At 39.3% G+C, this 25,996-nt stretch overlaps 1 protein-coding gene across 4 annotated transcripts in view; it reads right to left on the bottom strand.

Moving 5' to 3' along the window:
* Dennd1b (DENN domain containing 1B) overlaps nt 1–25,996 on the bottom strand; it is a 176,840-nt gene that overhangs the window by 131,527 nt on the left and 19,317 nt on the right. The gene's annotated exons all lie outside the window — the stretch shown is intronic.

Here is a 25,996-nt window from a genome sequence, read left to right as displayed (position 1 = left end):
ATATGGCAAATACGTAATCAAATACAGTTCAATTAACCACCAGAAAACCAGTAGAGCTGTAGCTGGAAGTGACAGAACACTAGCCTTAAGGGGAAATGCTCAAGGATAGCACCCAGGCCCTGAGTTCAAGCCCTATGACAGACAATAACAACAACAACAACAAAAACAACAAAGATTGGAAAGCCTACAATAAAACTAATATGAATAAGAAGGTCTGTCTGCCCCCTGCCCTGGTGTAAAAGGGCAAGGAGGATCAGAGATGACATATTCTGAACCCATTTACTGGAAAAATCAAACCAGTACATCAGACTAAGATCTGAGGATCGCAGTCCAATACCAGCCCTGAGCAGGGAAGTCCACGACTCTTATCTGCAAATTAACTACCAGAAAACCTTAAGTGAAGCTCTGCTCAAGTGGTAGAGAGCTATCCTAGTATGAAAAAGCTCAAAGACAGTAAGGGTTCAAGCCCCAGGGCCAGTACAAAACAAAAACGTTACACACCATGCAAATAAATCACTTAAAACGTGTTATAGTTTATCAATTATGAAAGTAATACCAAATGATTACATCTGCAGGTAAATTATATAAATTTCACTATACATCACTTAGAAAATTCCTTAAATATGCCATATAGATAATGATGCTTCTAATTTGGAAAACATACATATGTTTATGTGGCAATTTTACTGAAGAGCTGACAGGACGTGACCCTCATGACATAATTTTAATGAACCATCAAAGAAAAGCTATTATGCTAATAAAGGATACAAAAGCATATGGCCTTGAAGGAAAAGCACTATGGAACAAAACACAAGACTAATCTTTTCTTATACTTGATGGAATTAATGGTTTTCAGGGCCTGCAAGTTCCTTATGCCCTATGGCTGTCCCTCAGATCTCTACGACTGCCTACAGCACTGAACTGAGGATGGCCTGACACCCCACATTTCACCCTTTCTCCACCCCACCATTCCCCTATCCTAGATACTCCTCTTTCAGGACAGTGAGCAAGTGTCTACATGGAGATACTGTACCTTGGTTCAATCCACTAGTATAAAATAACCTATATCTCTTTTCATTAAATGAACTCTGTTCTTCAGCAGCACCAGGGAATCTACTAGAATCCTGGGCATCCACAGTTTTAAATGGATTAACCTAGTTACTGCTTAGGTGGTGAGAGCTCACATCTAGATACATCTGTATAGCAACTTTTCACAAGTACTACAAAGAAGAAACAAAAGGGACCTGAGAAAAATAATCCAATTTTAGAACGTTAAGTGAAACTCTGGATTTTCTGTTCCCTGAGGATTACTCTGGATACTCATCACACTTGGCAAAGCTAGGCCAATTTTCTGCTAATTTTCTGGGTGAGAGGCTGAGAACTGTGGAGAAAGCTTCCAGTGTCAAACAGCAACTCAAGGCAGTCCACATCATTCTTAAGAAATGCTAGCCAAAAAGAAACAGATAAAGAAATGTTCATCATCCCTTGCCATAAAAGAAATGTACACCAAAACACTGAGATTAGACAGATTGAGTTACAACCACAAATTTGAATGACATATGTTAGCAAGTATGTGGAGAAAAGGGAAACTTCCTGCACTGTTGGTGGGAATGTAAACTGGTACAACCACTCTGCACAGCAGTCAGGAGTTTTATCAAACAACTAAACATAGACTTTCCCTACCACCTAGTTATACCATTCCTGGGTATCCATCCAGATAATCATAAGCCAGGATACCCTAAAGACACTTGCACATCTATGTTCACTGCCTCATTATTCACAATAACTAAGCTAGGAAAACAATCCAAATTTCCTACAATAGATGTGGTACCTATGCACAATGGAGTTTTACACAGTCTTTAGAAAGCTGGAGGTGGTGCTAAGGCTCAAGTGGTAGAGCTCTAGCCTTGAGAAAGTCCAAGGACAGTGCTCAGGCCCTGAGCTCAAGCCCAGGACTGGCAAAGAAAAGAAAGAATATGTCATTTGCAAGGAAATGGGTGGACCTAGAAAAAATCATGGTAAGTGAGATAAGCCAAGCTCAGAAAGCTTTCTCATATGCAGAAACTAGATCTAAAATACACCAGGACATGATCAATTTTACACACAGTGAGACCAAAGGAGGATGCCCTTAGGAGAAGAAGACAAAGGTGCAATGTCTTTAAGTGCCTCTGATGAGAAAAAATAGTATTTATTGAAATGAACTCCAGGAAATGGAAACAAGAGGTTTCATCTTTGTTTTGTCTTCTTTTCTGTTTGTCTTTTTTTGCTTATTTATCTATCTTTGGGAGGGTAAGGGGAACACAGAAATGAGGGACTTGTGGGTGGAGACCGGAGGAAAAAACTGGGAGAGAATATAAAATCTCAGTATATTGCCTGATGACAGCTTTGGTGCTTGATTTACCCATATTCCATAATAAGTTTACAAGAAAGCAAGTTAAAGCAATGGAGGCGCTGGCTAATATCAGAGACTTCGGCTTTCTTAAGTAGAGAAGTAAGGAACACCGATTTTAAAGATCTTCTAATAATCAATACAGTTTTGTGACCCTCTTAACTTACGCTCAATTTATTTCATTCAAAAACCTACGCATACTAATGAAGCAGGAAACCTCCCTGCCCAATGCAGCACTCAAGGGCAGAAATGTCAGAGGTCTGTCTCATTCTTCCTGTGGGAAGCATCGCTTAAACATGGGATCCTGCAGGAACGTTTGAACTCAGCCTAAGCTTTCACTGACAATCACTGCAAGAAATGTTTGCTAATGAGAGAATGGTGATGCCTTTTGAAAAGAAATGAGCAAAAATCATTCAAGAATAATGCTTTAGTTTCAGTATGAAAAACGTGTGATTCACCTGTGGAGGTAACTGTGAATGTAAAACTGGGTTCAAAGCATTTTCAAGTCCTGAAATAAAATAAATGTGGGTCATGATACTATGATGCCGAAGGCTACAGAAACACAAGGAAATCAAACCCAGTCAATGAAAGACTTCATAGGGAAGGATCTGCACTCTGGCACATTAGGCAAGCCAAGGTTGATGCAGGCTTCCAAAAGGACAATGAAGAACATTCTAGATTGGAAAAAAAAAAACCAAATATGCATGAAATCTTAAGATAAAGAAAAGCAGAGATCACTTTAGAAACCAAAAGCAGAAAATGATCTAGACTACAAAGAGAATGCATGCAAGACTTAGGTGCAGAAGACCACCTAAGGAAGCCTGTACAATGCAGAAGAACGCAAAGGTGAGCAAAAAGATGAAGCTATATAGATCTGAGTTCTTCTTTATGACAGGTCCAGATTAGTGCATGCTGATGTGAGGTGATGAGCTAGCAAGAGCGGGCAGGGACAACACCTAAGAAGGCGGGCAGGGTGGACGCCTGAGGGTGGCACAGGGATGAGCCTTGCAGGGAAGCTTGCGCATGGTCCCTTGTCCTGAGAAAGGAAAAGGATCAACAAGAAAATGTAATGTGCGTAGCACTGTGGGTCAAAGTGGTAGAGTGCTAGCCTTGAACGGAAGCGCTCAGGGACAGCCCCCAAGCCCAGAGTTCAAGCCCCATGACCAACCAAAACAACAACAACCAATTCAAATTGTGCGATTTAAGGTGCAATGATGCCAAGTAATTCTGGGAGCTCAGGGTAGGCACCTGTCTAATGTTGTGCTGGACGGCAACAAAGCAACACTCCCCAGGGTGAAGCAAGCACAGATGGAGGAGACTGTGATTCAGCTGAGGTTGGAGATCTCTAGAAGCCATGAGTGATGGGAAGGGGATTTAAACATGAGCCTGCTAACTGATACAAAGGACTTCTCTGATGCTAATCAAAAGGAAGCAGATTATTTTTCTTAAACTCTATGAACATGGTATGTTATCCCAAACCACATATATTAAAGCCTATTATCAACTGAAGATTTACCCGTACTGGAAGACAGTACACTAATTTAACAAAGTAAAACTAATAAGCAGACACGTGAGTAGAATTATGAATTGAGTCGGTCAATGTTCTGGCTTCCTCTCAACAAAATCAGTGTTTTCCGTTGGTGATCAGAGATGAGCACAGAAATGAGCAAATTAGACTTCCTCACTGCCTCCTCCCTGCCACTTCAGGCTGCTGTGAAAGGACAGACTCAGCTGTCTGTCCAAGAGTACCCCACAAATACCACCTTGTATGAAAAAGATTAAAACGTGTAATTAGATAACTGCAGTTAAAATTATAATCTTGCTGCACCTTCCAGAATAGTTTCTACACCCATTAATTATTGTAATGTTATACCTAGACGAGGTGAAAATGTGAGCATCTTCCTCACACGGCTTTACAAAGCCAGAGGCCCAGGAAAGCGACACTTGTCATTTTTCCTCAGTACATGCCCAAGAAAAAAACAAATTGCTTTGGGGGATTTTTCTTTGTTTTTCTCATGTGTCAGTGTTTTTGATTGCTGAACTTCATGTCTTATATTATGAATTTATGTCTTGTCTTATTGTAAGTTTTTGCCTTGCTTTTTAAATTTATCTGTTTGGGGGAGGATACTCACTAGACACTATGTTGAAAATAAGCTATACAACCTGTGGGAGGGGATGGGGGTTAGAACTGGGAGAGAGTGAGAGAAGGGATGACATTGTCAAAAAAGAAATGTACTTATTACCTGATGTGTGTGACAATAACCCCTCTGGACATTACCTTTACAAAAACGTACAAGATATTTTTTTAACTATATACATACACATAAAAAAAAAACAGAAAAAAATACATACAGCATTGATGGGGAGAAATCACTCATTCTAATAAGGTAGTAATAAAAATCTCTATTGATTCCTCTCCTACAAACCCCCAATATTTATGGATTATTGAAAGTCATTCACTTTAAGATCAAAAACAATAGTAAACATAGAAACAATCTCATTGAGAAGTCTTAAATTCACATGGCATCCACTCTTTTTTAATTATTTTATTCTTATTATAAAGGTGATTTTCAGAGAGGACAGACTGACTGACATCAGTTAAAGAATATGTTTGTTTTTGGACAATGTCCCTGGCATCCAGTCTTAATAAAGCACTGTATAATCAGACATATGTAGGAATTATTACAAAGTGAGTGTAACAGACCTAACAGTTACCCTGAGCAAGCATCACATGCTGGAATGTCACACTATACCCCATAATATTCATTACAAACACCATGTCCTAATTAAAATGCATCTTTTACAAAATACATCCAGAAACAAAAGTGCTTAGAGGCATGACTCAGCTGGCAGAGCACCAGCCAACGAAGGAGTCTTAGTCTTGGACAGACACACACACACACACACACTCAGGAGAATGAAGGAAGGGGTGACAACACTGATCAAGATGCACTGTACTCATAAGCTGACTTATGGGATTTTAACCATTTTTTACATTACTAATAATTTTTTTAAAAACACATTCATGAGATTACAGAACTTTAGTATCTTGTTTAAGGTCTAGACTCAAACTTTGGCAGTCAACAGAGAAAGCCTGTAACACATCGATCACTGGGTCCCGCTCTGAAAGGATTCCTCAGGCCCAGGCAGGGATGAGAAATTACACTCCCAACAAGTTCCAAGGTCACCTGAAGAGCTCATAGCACAGACCACAAATCTCCCAAATGGCTGGCTTTATGCGTCACACATTCAACAGGAGTTGTTTACTATAAGTATGCTTTAGAGTATAACAATAAGGAACTTAGATTCCCTTTATTAACCTTTGTACATGTGTATTAAATGTTGTGTGTATATGTAAGTAAATGTAACAGATAGCACATTTACATACACATTTAGGTAACAGTTGTGTCTTCATGGAGCTAGAAAAGGGACAACACCACATCAATCACAGCAGGAAATAATTTCTGAAAAAAAGTTAAAACTACCAAGATGTTTAAGTTATTCAAGGCAAATAAGCGCTGCTATTGTATTTCTACATCCCCGTGAAAACCATGTTATTTCATTTCCAGAGTTCCTCTGTGACTTAGGATTAAAGAGGACTCCTGTACATACACATGGACACAGGCCAGCCTTCCTCTATGGCCAGCAGCCATGCATGTGTTCACAGGAGTCCAAGGTCACACAGGAAACTTTCTGCATCTTACCAGCTCAAGCAGGTCACAAAATGCTTTTCTGCTGTTTTCTCAGAATGCTTTCTTTCATATAATTGAAGCACTTTATGCCTATTTCAATAACCAAAAGCATAACTGAACAGAAAGAATATTTCTAAATATAAAAACATTTAAGGCTTCTCTTCCCTTTTTATTCATTCATTTCATTCCATTCATTCATTCATACTTGTAATAAAAAAAAACTTCATTATATGTATTCAAAATCTTAGAATGGTCTGAATGAGATAATTTTATTATTTTTAATTCTTTTCTACCCCCAAATGGAAAGGATATATTGTATCCTGCATCTTGAGGGTCAAAATTTTGAAGCCAATATCAGAACTTAGCCCTTTTTCTAACAAACATTCTTTTAGAAAGCAGACATGCTACCAAAAGAAATTTTTCTACTTTGTTGACCTTTATTTGCTTATTCAGTGGACAGTATTTTAAAATTCACTGACAAGTAGAAAGTTCCTTGATTATGTACAAGTTATTTTCCACAAACCAAATATTTAAATTGTGTTTTGAAAAGCAATGATGTAAGCCCTATAGATTGTTTCAAGACAGTATTTGAAAGTTTGAATGGAAGAAATTTAAAAATACTATACTATGGTGCTCAAATAAATACTGAGTGAATCTTAAATTAATATAATTCTTTCATTAGTAAGTTTGACTTAACAGAAACCTCAAGGAAATGAAAACACTATTTCAAGAGGCTTTATACAAGTCATAGAAACAGACTTTAACACCTCTATTTGTTTCTTTACATAGCATACATTTAAAATCAAAAGCAAGAAAATTCTGGGAATGTGTCCATTTTGTCACTTGTCTAGAAACTCCATCCACAATGGTGCAAATGAAATCAATTAAGATGCTTGCCATTATCTACTACCCAACCCATCTACATGAACAACAGTTTGGGTCCTTTTTATGCTCAAACCATGGCAACAATTTAATGGAAAATTCCTCCCTTTCAAAATGCTTCTTCCCAGAATGATGAAAAATTAACATGGCCACTCAGAGTCCTCCAAGGAAGCCCCTTTTTTTGCTCATTTATGAGCAAATTCTAACCAGAGCAAGGAGAACAGAACTTCAAAGAACCTTCAGAAAATAGAATCCAGTCCATAGCACATAAGACATGTCATTCTGCTACTTCCACTCCTTTTAAACAAGACCTATTATAATAAAATGAAACCCCTCATCAATCACCTGATAGAGTAATTCCAAACTTAACCAAACAGGGCTAATGGGTGAGAATTGAATTGAAAACACCTTGACAAAGAAAGCAATTTCTTTTCTTCGCACTCCTCTGAAGCTGTGGGTGATCATGGTAATCGAACCATCAACGGTGAGGGGCCATCTGTCCCAGGGGCCCTTCGTGAGAGTTAAAAAAAAAAAATCAACAAGACAAAAAGGGAAAGAGATGCTGCACCACAGATGTTCAATCTTGATTAGTCTATGACAGAAGCTTACAACTGAGAATCAATGTTTTGACGTTTTTCAGATACCAATCATTAAAAGACAACACAAAAGTTTTTCTAAGAACACAGTAGGAAAAAAAAAAAAGAAAGCTAATAGGTTGTTGCAGAAAAATGATCTTCTGCACAAAACCTGGTACATCTTTCAGTTGGTGGATATGTTCAACAAATCTTTCAGCACCAGTTCCTTCCATGATAACCTAAGGTAGAAGGAAGGTGCCAGACTTTGTTAGAACAGCATAAGTGGCAGTTTTTATGTCTTTTACAAATGTGATTAAATTAAAAATACATTTTTATCACGTTAATTATATGTAACTCTTTTAACTAAAATCAAGAAATAAGGCTTAACACAAACATGTAGAGCTATAAAACTGAATCTCGTATGAACGAGGATTCATTATAATACATTTAAGATAATTCTCATATGACATCACAAAATAATTGTGGGATAAAGTTTTTTGTGATTAATACACAACTGTCTGAAACACAACAGATTCAGGCATTTCTGGACATCAGAGGCACAGTTTCAATAAGTGGAGAATTTCTTATTAAAGTTCATTAATAAAACTATACTAACTAAAAAAAGATCACATATTTACTAAAAAATGTATCTAAGATATACTAAAAATAATTCCTACAATAACTTAATTTAGTTTAAAAACAAAAATAAATACAACTATTGAAGAACCAAATTCAGCGCCTGTGGCTAGCACCTATAATACTAGCTACTCAGATGGCTGAGATCAGAAGACCAAATTTTAAAGCCAACCAGGCAGAAAAATGCACAAGACTTTATCTCCAGTTAATGAGCAAAAGATCTGGACCAGAAGTATGGCTCAAGTGTTGGATCACCTGCCATGAGCCACAAAACCAGGTGAGAGCGGGAGGCCCTCGGTTCAGCACTCAGCATAGTGAAAGGAGAAGTAGGAAGAAGGAAGAAATTTTGAAGCAAAGAATCAAATTAAACTAGGTTGCCACAATTTTCTACAGAATATTTTTAAGTTAGAAGCAAACTAAATGTAGAATAAACTTAAGACTTCAATAGAAAAATTTGCTAATAAAGTTACTGAAAACTCAACAACTCATCAATTCTTCTATTATGACCAAGAGAGGTGACAGCCCAGAAGCAGGCAGAGCAGGAGAGGGCTGGAAGAGAAAGAGTATAGATACATGATAACAGGTTTTGTCCAAAACAAACTGTTGACCTCCCTACTCTTCAGGTATTAGAACTGTTTAAAATAGCATACAGAAGGAAATTTTAAATGTATGAAGAATTAAATAAGGATTCAAGAGGTGGGTAAACAGATGGTTTTTAACAAACAGAACATTTTAAATGCCGAAGTATAATCTATGCAATAAGAACAAATGATAAAAACAGCAGGTTATATGGAAGTGAAGAACAACAATGAGCTGAGTTAGAGATTAAAGATATTAAATAGAATAAAGCATACAGAGAATGGAGGTATGGGACTGGAGGAAGAAAGAGAGGGAGGAACAGTAGGAGGGAGGAAAGGTGGAGCGCACGCAAAAAGATACAGACCACAGTGGTAATATAAATCTATTCAGAGCCCTAAAAATTCAGATCAACAAGTCTAGGATGAGTGTAATAGGAAAAGAAAGAAAATAATATTAGAATAAGACTGATTTTTCTAAAACTAGAAAAAATCAAATTCTCAAACTTAGAATCATAGGAAAAAAAGACACAAAAAACTAAGTCATTACAATAAAATTGCAAAATACAAGGTGTAGACATTGGTATAAGCATCCTGGGAAGGAAAGGGCAGACATAAAAAACACACTAGTTGCACTGACAGCAGACTTCTAAAGAGCAGCAATGAAAGCCAAGGGACAGTGGATAATACACACAAAGGCTTTGAGAAATCATGTAGGGAAGTTACTCATCAAGACACCCTGTACTCAGAAATACACACTTACTTATACAACTTCTTCAAGATAATTTTAAAAAGACAAACAAAGCTTTGAGAAAGTATGACAGTCACCAAAAAAACATGTGACTAAAACATAACTATTTCCTCAGAAAGACAAAACTCAGCAATTTCCCACAGATGACTAAGTGGGTAAAGGAGGGGTTAAATGTTGTAGTATCAAAAATAAATGCTGAAAAGAACATCAGTAACCAAGATATGTTCTATTCATAAACTGCTTTGTTAAATGGCATCTCCTTTTCACAACTACTTAAAAATAATGAAGAAGGGAAAAAAGGAAAGAAAAAGAAAGACACGGGGGGTGGAGGGAGGTGGTTTCCAAAAGTAAAGTGTTAAACGCAAGAAATTATGTTTTGTGTATGGAGACAATATTTATTAAATAACATTTATTGATATACTATTCACAATTAACACAGTCCTACAAGACATCCAAATGCTTATCAATATAAAACTGTTATTCTATAAAATTCTACACAGTCTTGAAAAAAAGATACTGATGTATTTTTAAAGTATAAACCTATTTTATAGTAGTTTCAAAACTCTGTTCATATAAAACAACTCTACTAAAAAAAAAAAACTATCACAAACAGAATGATCTACAAACAGGCCATGTAGACCAATATAACAGAATAGAGAAACCAGAAATTGCATCCATTTGATACTTAAAAAAAAAAAAATCAACAAACCATAGCTGAGAGAAAAGATAGCTTCTTCTAAAAACAGTGCTGGGAGAATTGGATATCAACAGATAGAAGACAGAAATAGCTCCCCTTCACCCCCAAAATGTTGAAACCACCAGAGGAATAAGTGAAGACCACTGTAAGATAGAGACACAGGAATGACTATCTGAATATGAGTCTCTCTAATAAATAGAGCATGAAATAATAGCAAGAATCAACAAAGACATTGCATTAAATTCAAAAGTGTTTGCACATCAGCCAGAGTAAAGAAACAGGTTACAGAGAAAATCTTAGCCAGCAATTCATCCGACAAGAGATTAAAGTATCCAGAATATATAAAGAACTTGAAAGACTAAACGTGAAAAGACCAATTATCCAGATAATCAATAAGCAAATGACATAACACAAAAGTCTAATAAATATGCAGAAAATATGTCCACCATTCTTAGCCATAAAGGAAATATAATTCTAAACAATACTGAAATTCTATCTCACCTCAGTGGCCAGCATCCAAAAACAAACAACATATGCTGGCAGAGTAAAAAGAAACATTTATACACTTAACATAGGTCTGGTACTGTTACATAAATATTTTTGTCTTCTTGTGTAAATAAGAGGTCCTGAAGACAGAAATTGTGTATTATCGTCTCTCTGTTATAGACTTTATACAAGAGGCTAAAAATTTTTAGCTTTTTAATTGATTATTTAGTGTCTGTGTTTCTTGAGCATATAGAATGTGCACATATAAGATGAATTTTGTCAAAGTAAGTATCATACATTGAATTTATTTCCACTCACTTATTTTAAGAAGTAGCTACTCTAAGAACTCTGATCAATTCTGATTTAAAGGTAATATGTTAAAATTAAATATTGATAGGTATCAGAGTCAAAGGTTTTTCTGTAGTGTCTTCACTATACATTTCACCATCAGGGTAAAGCCATTCTTAACTGAGAAAGCCATTCTTAACATACTGTAAGAAAGAAACAAATAGTAATTACATAGAAATTGTCCCTAGCATTTTCCACTGACATATTTTGGTTCACCTCCCAAAACACAGATCTGGAGCTCTCATAATTTGAGATCTTAAATATCCTTAAGGTCACTGAAGGACTTTATATGAATTCGTGCAAATAACACTTACTACATTAACATCTAAACCTTCAAACTAGTAAAGCACAAAAAACACCAAGCTCACATTTATCAGAGTAAATAGCTTCATCTCTTGAAGCAGGTAGAATAGTCTACCTTCCTTGTTAAAAATGGACATGAACATGGTTGACGGTTTCAGTATTATCATAAGAATAGTTTTGGCCTCAAGAATGCCTCTAGACCTCCAAGGGGTACAGTGACAGCCTCTAAACTACTTAGAGAACCTTCCATATACCATATAGAATTTATTTATTTATTTATTTATTTATTTATTTATTTATTTATTTATTTATTTATTTTTGCCAGTCCTGGGCTTGAGCTCAGGGCCTGAGCACTGTCCTTGGACTTTCTCAAGGCTAGAACTCTACCATTTGAGTCTCAGCACCACTTCTGGCTTTTTTCTTTCTATGTATGTGGCCCCTAGAATTTATTTTTTAAAAAAAGACTAGGACATGGTAATAGAAATATAAACATAACTATATAGGCATAAAAACCTATGACTCTATAGACATAATGTTTTATTTTATAAACTAATATGTATCTATGACATACAAACCCTTAGCCTAATTTTGATTAAGTTCTAAAAACTAAGTGCCAGTGATTGTATATAGAGATTCTCTTCTTGAACACTTGTTTGTTAAACTTGTCATTTGAAATATGATGTAAAAATCAATGTTAATAAAATCTTTGATAAAAAAAATCCTTCATTATCCCCCCCCCACACACACACACAAAAAAAAAAAGACTAGGGCTGGGAGTTTGGCCTGGTGATAGAGTGCTTGACTAGCATCCATGAAGACCGGGGTTCGATTCCTCGGTGCCATATACATAGAAAAAAGCCAAAAGTGGTGCTAAGACTCAAGTGGTAGAGCTCTATCCTTGACAAAGTCCAAGGACAGTTGCTCATTTAATCCTATCTATTCAGGAGGCTGAGATCTGAGGATCCAGGTTCAAAGCCAGCCAGGACACTAAAAATTGTGAGACTCTTACCTCCAATTAACCTCTAGAAAACTGGGAGTGGTGCAGTGGCTTGAGGGGTAGGGTGGTAGTCTTGAGCTGAAGAGCTCAGGGACAGCACCCAGGCCCAGAGTTCAAGCCACTGACCGACCAAAAAAAAAAAAAAAAAGAAAACTGAAAAAAATGTTTAAATGTTGCATAGGAAAGGGAAGAGGGAAAACAGGATGATTGGGAAAGGGGAGAGGAGGGAAATGGGGACAAACCATGGGAAAGAGTATCAGTGTGTGAAAAGTAAGGCACCAACTACCTGGCAAATATAACTGTAACCCCTCTATACATTACTCTGACAAGAAAAAATAAAATAATATAAAAACAAAAAATCAATTAAAATAAAATTAAAACAAAAACAAAAACAAAAATTAATCCAGGCACTGTAATCCTGGCTACTGGAGAAGCTGAGATCTGAAGACAGAGGCCAGCCCAGGCAGGAAAGCCCAGGGAACTTTTATCTCTAACCATCCAGCAAAAAGGGCCGGAAGTGGTAAAACACTATCCTTGAACACATAAGCTCAGAGACAGTACCCAGACCCTGAGTTTAAGCCCTTAGACTGGCCAAAAAAAAAAAAAGAAAAAATTAAGATTTTTATTTAGAACCTGAGAAAACCTCAAGGTATAACCATGTGCTATGACTTTACTGAGACATGTTTCTTCTTCTTTCCAGGTAGAAAAGGGGAACAGAAGATGTCATGGTCAAGTGTGTCTGAGTCTGAGTCTGAGTCTAGGTCTGAATCTAGCTCAAGAAGTAGAGTGCTCAAAACTGAATTCCAGGGGGGAAAAAAATCCATATGAAAAAAGTCACCTAATTTTTTAACTGGGAAAAATAATTGAATATTTCATAAATAGTGTGAGAGCAAATTACTGTATCAGGGATAATTGTTTTTTAATCTCTGTGCTACCATATGTACTTAAATTAGGAAAGGAAAATGTTCCTTTAGGGTAAGCAAAACACAAGATTACACACCTGACTTTTTTCTTAATCTATTTCATGAGCTCATAAATCTATTTCATTAGATTTTTTGTTGTGTACATTCATTTAAATTTTCCAAACTAAATGCAAGAGAATCCTTACTAATTGTTATTTCTAAGGTTACAATTTAAAAATAAATGTATTTTCAAATGTGTTTTTTTTTTTCTTAACTTAACAACTTTAAAAAATGGACGTAAAGCAAGGCATTGGTGACTCATGCCTGTAATCACTTCATGGTCTGAAGTCTATGAGACTCTTATCTCCAATTAAACTCCAAAATTTGGGAAGTGGAGCTGTGACTCAAGTGGTAGATTGCTAGTCTTGAGCAAACAAGTGCAGGGACAGCACCCAGGTCCTGAATCCAAGCCCTATGGCCGGCACCAAAAATAAATAAGTAAATAAACAACATATACCCATTATAGGGCTTTGACATTTTAAGATATCTGAGTTTTATAGGTACATATTGGAAAGAAAATAGAACCTCAAAATAATTTTACCACTCTAAAACGGCTATTACAAGAGTACATAAATGTTGGTATCGTATATGAAATCTATGAGCCAACCAAAAAGAACAGAAACCTCTGGGGTCGCTGGCCACTGGGGAGTTCTGAGGAATGGAACACGGACCCCACAAACTCTCAATTCTGCTCAAACTCAGGAGAACTTGAGACTGACAGAAGAAAGCTGATGGCACCATGACTAAAACCAAACTCCCATCATCAGGTCTCAGTTTCATTAAATCCCCAATACTCTTAATAACCATACAGGCTCAGGCTGAGGTCATGCTAGAAGCACAACCAGCTCCTGCCTGGAGAAGTCTCCTAATAGGACTGACAGGCAGAAGACCTCTGTATTGTCATCAGAGGGGGCATGTAAGGCCCCAGACCACATGGGAGGAACCCAGGCGCCAGCCTGTTCCTTTATTCAGGGAAGTAGTATAGAATAGGCTTTTAATTCCCAGAACAGGAACATACAGGTTCAGAACTAGACAGACGTCTACAATGGAGCACCTTAAGTGAAGGAGGAAGAAGAAAAGAGAAAGTCACAGCTCTTTACTTGCATTCTACTTGTAGGTAGACTGTCAGAGGCCATCTTCCCATTCAGAAGTTACACGCCTACTTTTGAGAACACTGAATCAACAGACACATGTGGAAGTCTGCATGTCTTATTCAAACTTGAACACCTCTCTCTGGGAAAGTCATCCGGTGAGGCGGCGTCTGTGTACACACAGTACTGTCTGGCCCTGGCTGAAGGCTGCTGCTTCCATTCTACCCCAACACTTTCCCTCCTCCACACCAGATTATTTCTTGGTCAGAGGTTAAACTGCTAACCCTTCACCTTGCAGGCAAGTCCCCCCTCTCCCCTTTCATAATAGGTTTTTCACAGTGGGCAGCAGTCGGATTAGCTCCTCTCTGGGAGAACAAAAGCTGTGTCTTTGTCTTGGTTGTTTGGGCACAGAGCCCCCACATCCAAGGAAGCGGCTCCTACTCTGGCTCCTACTCCACAGACACAATAATGACATTGTGAGGCCGCCCCCAAAGCCTGGCCTCTTAGTGTCTGGCCTCTTATCCAGCCAGCTAGCTGGAGAGAAAATCCTGTCAAGCACTCAGCTGAAAACTCACTAAGGTATCCTGTTGAGAACCTGATGAAGATGCTATTTGGCCATAAGGTAAAACTTGCCATTGTTTAACATAAAGATAAGAGAAAAACTTGCAGAGCTCAGTGCTTTACCAATCTCGGCTACCAATATACTCCTGGGTCAGTAATTGTATGTATGTACATGGGATCCTTCCCTCTATGCACGCTCTTATTAAAATAATGCACGGTCTTACTTGTGACCTTCTCCTCTCTCCCATTCACTAAAGGAAACATTCAAAGAAATGACAATGGATGTCCTTACTAGTCAATTTTACAGTAGACATTTCTCATTAGAAATTTTCCTGTTGTATTTGTCATACAATAATATGAGAAAGGGATACTACACCAGGATTCTAATAATAAATACAGACTTTCAAAAGAACCTTTGGCTTCATATTTACAAGGGACTCATCAAACTACAGACCAAAATAAAACTGACCTATCTTTTCACCTTAATATTTTATACAATTTATAAAATGTTGAAATTTAGAAATTAAAATTTAGATTGAAAGTTAGAAACTGAAGTAACAGTACACAAACCAAACTCTGCTGATTTTTATAAAAATCGTCTTAATACTATAAAATGTCAAACAGATGATTTGGTTACATGATGTCAGGAAAAAGAGAAATCTTTCAAGTATGCTAATGAGTGGCTGGGCTCAAATATTTACAATGCTATGGGAATATTGCAGATGTTCAAATAGAGTCTTATAATTCACATCTACGGGAACGACCAACATTTAAAATGATGAAGTGGAAATGAGACTGTATGATTGCGACCATCGTAAAATGATCATGCTGAATTTTAAAAGGAAATGCTCAACAATGTGTGATTAAGTAATCTTTTTTCCTTTTTTCAAAGTTTGCTATAGCACATGTTAATAACTCATAAAAATAAAGGTACCTGCACATAACTGGAATGGTTCCAAGACTGCAAGTGGACAGTAATCAATGAGGATAAGGAGAAGCTCTTCAAATAAAAATTCAGAACCAAATAATAAATCATTTGTTACATAATTCATACAGTAATAAAATGCATTCTCCAAAGTTTAGGAGAAAGTTTTTTAATCTATAATGATAATTAGCTTGAGAATTCAAGAATTCATGATCATCAAACTTCACAAAAGGATAAAACGTATTCTTAGGAAAAGTCAGTGCTCGAAGGTACCAGATGTCCATCTTGTCATGAAGGGTGTGTTTCTGCTCTTTTAAGAGTCATGTGAAAATGTAGACTTAGCAAAGGAAAATATTTACATCGAAGAGTGTGGGAAAAAGTACACAGCAATGACTGGCAGAAAAATTTTTTATTTTATTCCTACTGTAGAAAACATATATTAAAAATTAACAGTTAAGAAGATACTTGATACAATAGAAAAAATAAACTGAGGGGCTGGGAGTTTGGCCTAGTGGTAGAGTGCTGGCCTAGCATGCACGAAGACTGGGGTTCGATTCCTTGGTATCACATACATAGAAAAAAGCTGGAAGTGGTGCTGAGGCTCAAGTGGTAGAGCTCTAGCCTTGAGAAAGTCCAAGGACAGTGCTCAGGCCCTGAGCTCAAGCCCAGGACTGGCAAAAATAAATAAATAAATAATAAATAAACTGAAAATTTCAAAAACTTATGATCCTTGAATAATATAAGTTTTATAGAGGGTGAGGGGAAGGAAAGTGGGAAAAAAGCATGGGCGAGGGTAACAATGTCCAACAAGAACTGTACTCACACCAGGCACCAGTAGCTCACACCCGTAATCCTAGCTACTCAGGAGAATCATGGTTCAAAGCCAACCCGGGTAGGAAAGTCCATGAGACTCTTATCTCCAATTAACCACTTGAAAACCAGACATGGTGCTGTGACTCAAGTGGTAGAGCACTAGACTTGAGATGAAGAGTTCAGGGATGGCGCCCAGGCCCAGAATTCAAACCCACAACTGACCAAAAAAAAAAAAGAAGAAACAAATGTACTCACTACCTTATGTATGTAATTGTAACTCTTTGTATGTCACCCTGACAATAAAATTACATTTTAAAAAAGTTTATAGAGACTGGGCGTGGTGGCTCACGCCTGTAATCCTAGCCACTGAGGAGGCTGAGATCTGAGGATCACAGTTCAAACCAGCCTGGGCACGAAAGTCCGTGAGATTCTTATTAACTCCAGAAAACCAGAAGTGGCACTGTGGCTCAAGTGGTACAGCACTAGCCCTAAGCTGAAGAGCTCAGACACAACGCCCAGGCCCAGAGTTCAAGCCCCAAGCCCAACCAAAAAACAAAAATCAAAACAAAAAAAAACATGTTTATAGATGTGCCCCAAACCCAAGATTAAATGGATCTACCACAAATACCATCTTTTTCTTCATGAATTATTCCACAAGTTAGATGATGGAGGGTTGGGATGGTAAGTCAGGATGGTAAAGTACTGCATACCTGTAGTCCCAGACACTTTAAGCTGAGGGAGGAGGGTTCATTTGAGCCCAGGAGTTCAAAGCCAGCCTGTGCAACCTAGGCAAGATCCCATGCCTTCTTAACACAGCACGTACATTAAAAACACAATCCAGTGTGACCTAGTAGTAGAGTGCCTGCTTGGCATGCACAAAGCCCTCAGCACCACATCTACAGAAAAAGCTGGAAGTGGTGCTGTGGCTCAAGTAATAGAGTGCTAGCCTTGAGAAAGCCAAGAACAGTGTCTAGGCCCTGAATTCAAACTCCAGGACTGGAAAAAAAAAAATCCACAATCTTAACCAGGCACCAATGGCTTACATCTGTAACACTAGCTACTCAGGAGGCTGAGATCTGAGGAACTCGGTACAAAAGCCAGCTCGGGCAGGAAGTCCCCACTGAGACTCTTACCACCAATTAACCACTCCAAAACTGGAAAAGGCGCTGCGGCTCAAGGGGTAGAGCACTAGCCTTGAGCATAAAGAGGCTCAGGGACAGAGCCAAGGCCCTGCATTCAAGCCCCACAAGAAACAACAACAAACAAACTCCACAATCCTGGGCTGGCCCTGGTGACTCACACCTATAATCCTAGCTACTCAGGAAGCGGTGATCTGAAGATTGCAGTTCAAACCCAGTCACAGCAGAAAAGTCCCAGAGACCCTTATCCCCAATTCACTCCCCAAAAGCTAGAAGTGAAGCTGTGGTTCAAGAGCCAGAGCACTAGCCTTGAGCAAAAGAAGCCAAATAAGAACACAAAGCTCTGAGTTCAAGCCCGAGGACTGGCACCAGAAATCAAAAAGTAAAAAAACTAAAGTTAAAAGAAATTTACTGTTAGGAATCAATCTTTCTGGGAATAGTGAAGAACAATGGGGAAAGGAAAAGGAAGAACATGAAGTTTTCAGAAGTGAACATAATGGAGTATGGCTCACTGTAATACAAAATGAAACTTGTGTGTATATATATACAACATATATAAAAAATTAACAGTTGGGGGCCGGGAGTTTGGTCTAGTGGTAGAGTGCTTGCCTAGCATGCACGAAGACCCGGGTTCGATTCCTTGGTACCACATACATAGAAAAAAGCTGGAAGTGGTGCTGTGGCTCCAGTGGTAGAGCTCTAGCCTTGAGAAAGCTCAAGGACAGCACTTAGGGCCCGAGTTCAAGGCCCAGGACTGGTAAAAAAAAAAAAATGAAACTTGTACACAAATGCTCCTATGTGGCACTGGCACAAATCATCTGTGTAGGTATAAATGTAACTGGCAGTGTCTGTCCTCACCACCTTTCATCACAGTGGAGATAAGGCAGGAAAAACAAAAGAGCCAAGAATATGTGACCTAACAATGGGTTGTCCATGCATAAGTGGCCAGGCTCCAGCGGCCAGCGTGGCTCCTGGACTCTCCTTCAGTGCCACACACACCAGTAGCATGTCCCACTTGAGCCCCGTTCCCACTCTTCCTCAGCATTCAGTGCACGAGCTCCAGGCTCGGGCTTCCAGCTTCCTCTTACAGCGAACGCCTGGCAGGTAACAACAAGCAAGGCCTATTTCCCCGCTTGGCCTGAGATGAAGTCTTTTCCTGAAGTATGCACTTACCTGCCCTGCGGCTTGAACTTGGCAATAGTTACTGCCATCACCTTAACTATGCGTTTAAGACGAACAGACTAGGAAACCACAGAAAAGCACAAAGTACGAAGCATGGGTCCCTGAATACCTTCACAGAATAGTGTCCTGGGCACGACCATCTGCTTTCCGGCTGCCATGTCATCTAAGCCCCTGCACTTGGACGCTTTCCACTCAGCAGATTGGCCTTTATTCTTTAGAATATAGCAGAGAATAACTGAATGGACAATTTTGAAAGAGGAATAACTGATTTAGCAAAAAAAAAAAAAAAAACGAAACAGCTTTGGGGATTATCCCAGAATACTTGGAGGGAGAAAAAAAAAAAACACCAGATAAAAAAGTAAGAGATGCAAAGCTTAATCTGGAAACTAGCATAATTTTTATCCTAAAACTCTCACCTCTAGCACTGAACTGTGGAGAGAGCCAAAACAGAATGCCAATTAATCCTTGATGAATGAGACAATCAGTCAACAAACAAATGAGTGACTAACACAAAAGAGACACAGGAGAGAAAAAAATACTTCTAATCAGAGCTGACATTTTCTGCTTTCTTATTTGTAGCTGCTCAAACTTGAGAATTCAAGGTGCAGAATCTTGCATGTGGAGTTCCTGACCTGTCTTTCAATATTTGGATATCTCTCCAAATATTAGAGGTGGAGTGGTATTATCTTCCTACGTGGTCTGCCAAACACATGTTTCAAGGGTTTTCTACCTGCACAAGAATTTGGCTTAGCTCAATAAAAAAGGATTTAGGTAGGTGCCAAAGGCTCACCTCTGCACTCCTAGCTACTCAGAAGGCTGGGATCTGAGAACTGTACTTCAAAACCAGACAAGGAAAAAATAAAAATAAAAACAAGCACCTTGCCAGGAGTTTGGCCTAGTGGTTGAGTGCTTGCCCAGCATGCACGAAGACCCGGGTTCAATTCCTCGGTACCACATACATAGAAAAAAGCCGGAAGTGGTGCTGAGGCTCAAGTGGTAGAGCTCTAGCCTTGAGAAAGTCCAAGGACAGTGCTCAGGCCCTGAGCTCAAGCCCAGGACTGGCAAAAAAAAAAAAAACAAAACCAACCAAGCACCTCCCAAAAAGGGGGAACTTGATAAAATATCTAGGTTTGGGTAGAAAAATTTTTTAAATGAGCTTAACACTCCATTAGCATCTCTGTCGTTACCATCAGACTTAAAAGAAAAACGTCACTACAGAGCCTGCTTTTCCCCACAGTTCCTCAGTTAAAAGAGTGATCTGAAACACTCAAGTGCTGAAGTACCACTGACAGGTCTATGCTCAACGGTGGGGGACCGAACCCAGCGCCTTCTACTAGGCTAGGTAAGTGCTCTACCACTAAACACACTCCCAGGTCTTTGCATTCACTTTAAAATGAGTTAAATGACATTCTCTTTGAGCAAAGCTTTTTTTTGCCAGTCCTGGGCCTTGAACTGAAGGCCTGAGCACTGTCCTTGGGCTTTCTCAAGGCTAGAACTCTACCACTTGAGTCACAGCACCATTTCTGTTTTTTCCTATGTATATGTGGTGCCAAGGAATCGAACCCCAGTCTTCGTGCATGCTAGGCAAACACTCCACCACTAGGCCAAACTCTCAGCCCTTGAGCAAAGCTTCTATTGAATCTAATTTTGTACTGGAAAGAACCCAATAAAATGTAAAATAAAATCCAACGTATTTGAGAGTCAAAGATATTCGATGGTTTGCCTGATTCCTCTACTTGAACTTGAAATTTTAAGTTCTGCATAGATCACAGAAAGCGCAGGTCACGGATGACCAGATGACCACGATGCAGGAATGAGCGGTGCTGGACTGCTCAGTGGCATTCCCTCTTCTTGCCAGTGCCGCCTCTACTGCAGCTGCATTGCTCATTCTGAAAGCAGCTCATTAAATGACTGCTGGAGAGACGCCCAGACCTGCATCCTGCGAATGTCTGCTTGAAACCATCTCATAGGTGATACTGCTCAACATAGTACATAATGGAGTAACTTTCCACACAGATACATCACTGATGCTCAACTTTCTTATACAGAACTCAGAGGAAGCCAGGCGCTGAGGGCTCACGCCTGTAATCCTAGTTCAGGAGACTGAGATCTGAGGATCGCAGTTCAAAGCCAACCCAGACATGAAAGTCCGTGAGACACTATCTCCAGTTAACCACCAGAAAACTGGAAGTGGTGGTGTGGTTCAAGTGGTAGAGTGCCAGCTTTTGCTGAAGAACTCAGGGACAGTGCCCAGTCCAAGTTCAAACACCACAACCGACCAAAAATCAAAACAACAAAGCTCATAACATCTATGGCATTAATACACCCCTTCTTATAAACTTTAAACTCTCAAGATTACTTATAATTCCTAAATAAGTGCTATGTAAATAGTTGATATAATTGTACTATTGGAGGACTGATAAGAAGAACGCCTACATGTTCAGAATAAATGTTTTTGTTTTTAAGATCTTAAATCGATGATAGGGTCAGGGAAGCCATTTGATGTGGTGAAATGACTAGCATTCATGACAAGACTTCATCTACTACAGCCTAACTGAAAATCTCCCTAACTGCATGCACACAGGTCCACTATCCATCCAAATCATCATTCTCTTTCGTCTCCTATCAGCCATCATTGGTCCTTTCCCATCTCCCCTCCTGTCCCTCTTTTCAAACTGAACACAGAAAGCCTGTTAAAGGCACTACTCCCTTTTTGAAAGCAGATATAGAAGGAACAGCATATCAGTATGCTGGCACCACCTAGGAAAAGAGTCATTTATCCCACGTCCACACAGTGGAACCTTCAAACCACACCGTTTAATAGCTTTGGCGATGGCTACAAACTTTTAGATACACAGCACAATTCCTTGGGAATCTTGAAAACACATCTGAGCAACCTGATTTCTCAAACAAACAATCCATATTCTATAATACATACGGAGTGTCACTGGATCTGAAATGCCTCCCAGAAGCCCATGAGTAGAAGAGACATGGTGTCAACAGGTCGGGAGCAAGGCCTTTGGAACCCTGAGTGCTTAGACATCCCGTAGATGGATCCACTAGTGGATTCATACTTGAGGCATCCTTGGAAGGCAGCGGAACCTTAGGATGCAGGCCCCGATGAAAGAAGATGCTCACTGGAACATCCCCTGCAAATGTATTATTCCCCAGGCTTCCCAGCCCTCCTCTTCCCCTCCCTGTCTCTCAGTGGAGCCTCAGTGACTTGGCAGGCTGAGGCAGGAGTTCCAGGGCAGCTGCTTAAAGCCGCATGTGCCATGCACTCCCAGGGTAGCAAGCCAAGTGCAGCTCAGTAAAGGGAGGAACAGGAGAGAGGTATAAAAGATGAGGTTAGGAATGTCAAATGGGGATCCAAGCTAAACTCTAGTAGGTAAGGGCCATACAGACTCCGGAAGGCCCTTAGTTTTCATTTGGATGGTTATAAATGGCAGAAGGGTGGGGAAAAGGACACTGATTTCTGAAAGGTTGAGATCGTCCAGCTAAGACGATAATGCCATATCTATTATTATAACCAATGGGCTAGGCAGGATATGGTGAGGATTACCAACAGAGAGAAGGAATCCTTGCTTTGGTGAGCTGATGATCTAATTAAAAACTGAAATAGGAACATATTGTAAACAACAGTTAGAACTGTAAAGGGCATCACATAGCCTGTGGCCTCAAAAAAAAATAAAAAAGGAACTAGAATCTAAAAGGGGAAGGTAATTTGTGCAGTCATAGAACTAAGATCTGGTTCCAACAGAACTAAAACTAGGTTCACTTTGATATTTAGTCCACTTATACCTATAGTTTTTAGAGGGAGGGAATGAAAATTGAACCTGGCATCTGAGTTCATGAGTAAATCCAGAAGACAGAACAAGAAAGAGCCTTCTGTGTTTTGATAAGGAAAGCATTCAAAGCTTTTCATATAAAGATTGTATTTTTTTCCCTAACAAAGAGTCTCTGTTTTCCCCAGTTTCTCAAGCCTACAAAATTAGAAGTCCAGGGAAGTAAATCATTGTCCTGAGTGTTGATAGAGCCAGCTTTTCTCACATCAAGATCAAACATCACTGGTAATAAAGTAAAATAAAGGAACATCTCCTGCCAACAGGCGCCCCTGCCACCCCGCAGCAACAGGACTTTGGACAGACCCCCAACACAGCAGATGCAACAGACTCCACACATGTGCGCCACACTTCCAACCCCACCCAAACCCGCAGAGACCAGAGACACACAAAGCCATCGCTTTCCTGCCCGGCAGACATGCCATCAGACCAGTTACCCATAAACGATCGGCAAAGATATCCTGTGCTGGAGGCTCACACTTGTAATCCTAACTACTTGGCAGCTGAGCACTAAGGATCATGGTTTGAAGCCAACGTGGGCAGGAAAGTCCATGAGACACATCTCTAATTAACCGCCAAAATGTCCAAAGTGGAGCTATGGCTCAAGCTGTAAGGTACCAGCCTTGAGCAGAAAAGCTTAGGGACAGTCAGTTGTGGGCACTAAGTTCAAGCCTTAAGAATGGCACACACATACGCAAAAGAAATAGCTTAACATTATGTGTGTAAAACCCAGTTTTGCTCTGTAGGACAGTATACAAATTTAATATAATACAACAGTACTACTTCAAGTCAAGAAAGACCACCCAATGTGATAGTCTTTAAAAAAAAAGCCTCCAATAATTTTTTTCCTTAAAAGCATTCAGTAATTTATTGTTCACAAGTGGATTTTGCTGGTCACTAGTGGCTCACAACTGTCCAGAAGCATGGATTGTGATTCAAAACCGGCCCAGGCAGACAAATCTGTGAGACTTTTAGCTTCAGTTAACGAGCAAGAAGCCAGAAGCAGGATCTGTGGCTGTAGCGGTAGAACACCAGCCATGAGCTGGGAAAAAAAAACAAAAAACAAGCAAGAGCCTGATATGTCTTGTGTTTAAGACCCAATACCCAAATTCCAAAGACTAAACATATAAATAGAGAAGTTAGTGCTACCTGGTGCCGCAGTGCAGGTCAATGGCAAAATAGAAAAACACTTCCCTAGCACACTCGAGGCCCTGGGTTCAGACCAAACAAACAGCTATAGGCCCATATTTTTATAGAACTAAATAACTATAAACCAATCTAACATACTTATCATCATTAACATAAGTGATCTCAAAGGACAGAAATTTTCTATTTGAGCAAACTAGTATACTTCATTCTCAGATTTCTACTGTGTTTTGTGGAAAATTACACCTTCTTTGAAGACCTACTTCTCTAACATGCTACAGAATTGAAAAGGTGGAAAAGACAACATCTCTGGCATTCACAATCCTGCAGTCTGGATGGCATACCACTGTGCATTCAGAGTGCGATCATTCAAAGCAACTCATGATTTCACTCTCGGCCATAGACAGTGAGTGACAGACAAACTAGCAGGTCCACTAACTACAGTTTAATAAAAACGGAAGTGTACAAAATATTTGATGATTCATATATATATGTGTATCACTATATTTTATATGTTAACATATAAACACATGCATGCATGTGTATATACATATATGTGTGTGAGTACATGTGTATATACATATATGTGTATATATATGTGTGTGTGTATATATATGTATATACATATATATATATATATACAGTGTATTTAAATTAGATAACAGAGCAAGGTTTTGGTCCCTGAGAGAAAAAAGAAAACAATCACAGGAATGGCCACTACTGTCTCCCCGGGTGTTCTGTCTACAGACATTTCAGAACCACTACAGCACACCAGCAAAGAACAGCAGCCTTGCTTATGAACACTGTTACTGTTGGAGGAGGCGAAGGAGGGAGGCATTATTTGTGAAAATGAGCAAGCCAATACAAGGAACTTCAGAAATCTACACAGAGGTCCTAGCAAGCCAAACCCTGGGCTGCCCGAGGTCTGGATGACAGTCCACAAAGCCTGGCAATGAGCAGGAGGAGATTCTGGTGGCCTCAGCAAGCAAATGAGCCTGAGCTGGGAGGGAAAGGAAAGGAGCTGGCGGGGCTATGTCAACTGCTGAGAGAAAACCCCAGCGCACTCTCATCTCCTTTACTTTCAAGAGCAGAGACACAGACTGGGTTTTGTTCTAGACCTGCTTACTCCAAAATGTTTTACTAAGGCAAAGGCTCATTAAAGCCGTCTTAAAATATTAACCTGATAGCCTGACTACAGCAAGTAACCCTGGACGAGACAGTCAGTGACCAGCAGAGCAAGGGAAACATGAGCTAAGAACCTGGAGGACAGAAATAGAACCTGGAATGGGCACTGGTATGAAAGGACAGGCATGCCTAGTTGCACATTAGGGGTTTCCCTAAGCTCAGGGCTCCTGGCCCACAGTGTAAACAACTGCACGTCGGAGCATCCATCTGGTCCTGTTCACACTGTATTCCGGTGAGTTAGGGGCAAGGAAAATGGATGTGCATGTTCTTACCCCTGCTCCTTGCTGGGACAGAAATCATGAAGTGCTTTCTAATTGTTTCTAATAGCAAGCGTCGTGAAACCAATGCGGTGAACCAGTGAGCATTTCATTTGAGTAGCAGGCAACTCCTTGCGCTATTCCTAGCACAACTGTCTAGTTCTGGAAGTAAGATATTCAAGGTACACCCAACAAAATTTGAATTGAACTAAGGGCTGGAGGCATGGCTCAGCAGCAGTAGAGTACTGGCCTAGCATTTGTCAGGCCCAAGTTCAAACCCCAGGACCACCAAAGGAAAACAAAAATCAAATTATCCAGAAAAAAATGCATTATTATATAATAATGAAAATTATCAGACATATAAAAAAGTAGCAAAATGAAATCCATAACCAGGCTGGGGAACAAAAGGGCATAGAGAAGAAGCCAACTTCAAAACTAAACATGTGGCTCACACCTGTAATCCTTGCTACCAAGAGCCTGAGACCTGAGGATCACAGTTCAAAGCCAGCCTAGTCCATGAGACTCCTATTTCTACTTAACTACCAAAAAGCTGGGAATAGAG

The sequence above is a fragment of the Megascapheus bottae genome, chromosome 10, assembly GCF_031878675.1.
Source record: "Megascapheus bottae isolate mThoBot1 chromosome 10, mThoBot2.hap1, whole genome shotgun sequence".
In the NCBI taxonomy this organism is placed as follows: domain Eukaryota; kingdom Metazoa; phylum Chordata; class Mammalia; order Rodentia; family Geomyidae; genus Megascapheus; species Megascapheus bottae.
This window is presented reverse-complemented; position numbering and strand designations above follow the sequence as displayed.